Below are 3,341 nucleotides of genomic sequence, written 5' to 3'. Positions count from 1 at the left end.
TCATCTTGTATCACTCCTTTAATCATTATAAAATGTCCTTCTTTATCTTTCTTTATGGCCTTTGTTTTAAAGTCTATTTTGTCTGAAATCAGTACTGCAACACCTGCTTTTTTGGCTTTTCCATTTGCATGGAATATCCTTTTCCATCCTTTCACTCTCAATCTATGTGTGTCCTTCCCCCTAAAATGGGTCTCTTGTATGCAGCATATTGCAGGTCCTTGCTTTATTATCCAGTCTGCCACTCTTTGTCTTTTGACTGGAGCATTTAGTCCATTAACATTTACAGTAATTAATGATAGATGTGTGTTTATCGCCATTTTGAACTTATCTTTGCAGTTTATTTGGTATTTTCTCTTTGTTCCTTTCTTCTTCCTTTTGTGGTTTGGTAATTTTCCTTTGTATTATCATGGATTTTATTTAGTTTTTGTGACTCCCTTGTAAGTTTTTGGCTTGTGGTTACCCTATTTTGTAAGTCTATTAGCCCATTACTATAACTGTTTTTATTAAACTGATAGTAACATGATCTCAAGCCCATCCTACTGAGAACAAATAATTTAAAAAAGAAAGAAAAAAATTCTATATTTCCTTGCCTCCCTCTCCCACTCTCAATGATTTGTAAGTCTTCTTTTATAACTTTGTGTTTATTTTCTTTGTAATCCGTGAGTTATCACCTTTCCAGTTGTGAGCTTCTCATTTCTGTAGCATCCTGCTGCTTTTCTATTTAGAGTAGACCTTTCAATATTTCTTTTAGCATGGGTTTAGTGTTGCTAAACTCTTGTAGCTTCTTCTTGTCTTCTTTATCTCTCCTTCTATCCTAAAGAATAGACTTGCTGGATAAAGTATCCTAGGCTGCATCTTTTTTTTCATTCAGGACTTTGAATATGTCTTGCCACTCCCTTCTGGCCTGTCATGTTTGTGTCACGAAATCAGCTGAGAGCCTTAAGGGGGTTTCCCTTGTAACTCACTCTTTGCTTTTCTCTTGCTGCCTTTAGGATCATTTCTTTATCTTTGATTCTGGTCATCTTGATTATGATATGTCTTGGTATGGGCCTGTTTGGGTTCTTCCTATTTGGGACCCTCTGAGCTTCCTGTACTTGGATGTCTGATTCGTTCTTTACGTTTGGGAAGTTTTCAGTCATGATTTCTTCAAAAACCTTTTCAGTCCCCTTTGATCTTTCTTCCCCTTCTGGGACCCCTATTATGCAAAGATTGGCACACTTTATATTATCCCATAGGTCCCTTATGCTGCTTTCATTTGTTTTTATTTGTTTATCTTGCAGCTCTTCTGATTGGGTGCTTTCTGTTGTCCTGTCTTCTAGGTCACTAATTCGTTCCTCTGCATTATCTAGTCTGCTTTGCACAGCCTTTAGATCCATTCTCATCTCAGCCAATGAGTTTGCCAATTCTACTTGGCTCTTCTTTATAGCTTCAATATCATTTTTGACATATTTTATATCTCTAAACACTATCTCTTTTAATTCCTTCAGTATTTTGATCACTCCTTTTTTGATCTTGATCTATTAGGCTAACAGTGTCTATTTCATTGATCGTTCTTTCAGGGGATTTCTCTTGTTCTTCTAATTGGGAATGGTTCCTCTGATTCTTCATCTTGCTCATACCTCTCTGGCACTGTGGCTTATGGAGTATCAGTTATCTATCATGGTCCTTAAGGAGTTTATTTACCTATCTAATGCCTACACAGGAATAAAACTTAACAAAAAGGATAAATAGAGAAACACAATTTAAAAAGAAGGGAGAAAAAAAGGCTTGAAAACAGTGTATAATCAATTATAGAAGAGCAATTTGAATCAGACTGGCATTCGAGTTGAGATGTCTTTTTAAAAACCCTTAAAAATGGGGAAAAGATCAAAAAACATTATTTGAAACCTCTGTATAATCAATAGAAGGAGATCAAAACCAAAAGAAATGAAAACGAAATCAGGTGGTTTTTTAAAAATAATAATAATATAACTACTTTAAAAGAAAAATTTAAAAGGAATTAAAACTAGAAGCATATACAATTGTTTAGAAAGTAGAAATTAAAAAGGTAATAGAAAATAGAACAGATAAAAAAGGATAAAATAAAGAGAGAATTTTAAAAGCAAGGAGGAAAAAAACCTTGAAAACAGTGTATAATGAATAATAGAAGAGCAAGTTGAAGCAGAATACCAATCAGGTTGAGACATTTTAAAAACCTTTAAAAAAGGAGAAAAGGGGAAAAACACTTTTGAATCCTGTGTATAATCAATAACAGGAGATCATAACCAAGAGAAATAAAAATGAAATGATGTGGGTTTTTAAAAATAGTAATAATAATAAAAATATTTTAAAAGAAAAATTTAAATGGGATTAAAACTAAGAGCATATATAGTTATTTAAAAAGTAAAAATTAAAAAGGTAGTAGAAAATAGAACAGGTAAAAACAGATTTAAAAAAAAAAAAGGGGGGTGTGTGTTCTCCTGGAGACTGTGTGCTCTTAATGAGGAGTCTTTCTGTCTTCGTCCGGTTTTGGAAGCTCAGCTTGTTGTTTACAGAGGCCCTCCGTTGGCGCCCTCATCTGTGCTGCTCCCAGCACCTGTCGGCAATCAGATCGCACCCCCTCCCAACACTGGGTCAGGTGCAGCGCTCCTCTGCTTGGGCGGGCTGGTCACTGCCCCTCCCGATGCCGCAGTCAGATGTTGCAGACTGGCCAGGCAGGAGGGCGGGTCATGCCCTCTCTAGCACTGTGGTCAGGGGCTATGTTCCTGCCCACAATGCGGGGGGCCGCCCGCCATGCCCCGGCGCCGGTTGCTCCGCTGCTGTGTTCCGCTACGCGCTCCGCCTCGGGTGGGCGCTCCGCAGGTGGGCTTGGAGAAGACCGTAGAACAGCCTCGCCCCTGCTCCGGGCCAGAACCCAGCTCCTTGTGTGTTGTGGTGGAGCGAGTTCTCTGCAGGACCAGGGCAGAAGGATCCTATCTGCCTCGGGCTGTAGACAAGTCTCCATCTGGCCTTTGAGGCTGCTGACCCCCAGGTGCAGATTCAGGTTTCACCCCCGCTCCCCCCTGGGTGCTAAGCATTGGAGGATATGGCGGCCGCGCCTCAGCCCCGCCTCTCTTACCCCAAAAACCTTCCGCGGGTTTTCAGAGATGGAGGTATGGCGCCCTTCCCCCCAGGGCACATCAGCCGTGCTGTTTCATGGAGGGCCCAGGTTGTTCTGCCCTGTACACCCACAGCCATGGCGCGCAGCCCCTTGCAGTCCCCCTGGGCTGCCTCAGTGCAGCCGCCCGCATCCCTTGCCCGGCTTGGGCAGCCTGGCCCGGCCCCCAGCTGCCGGCTCACGTCTCGGGCTGGGTGTCGCAGGG

This window comes from Vicugna pacos, chromosome X (genome assembly GCF_048564905.1).
Source record: "Vicugna pacos chromosome X, VicPac4, whole genome shotgun sequence".
NCBI classification, from domain to species: domain Eukaryota; kingdom Metazoa; phylum Chordata; class Mammalia; order Artiodactyla; family Camelidae; genus Vicugna; species Vicugna pacos.
Note: the sequence above shows the minus strand (reverse complement) of the source record.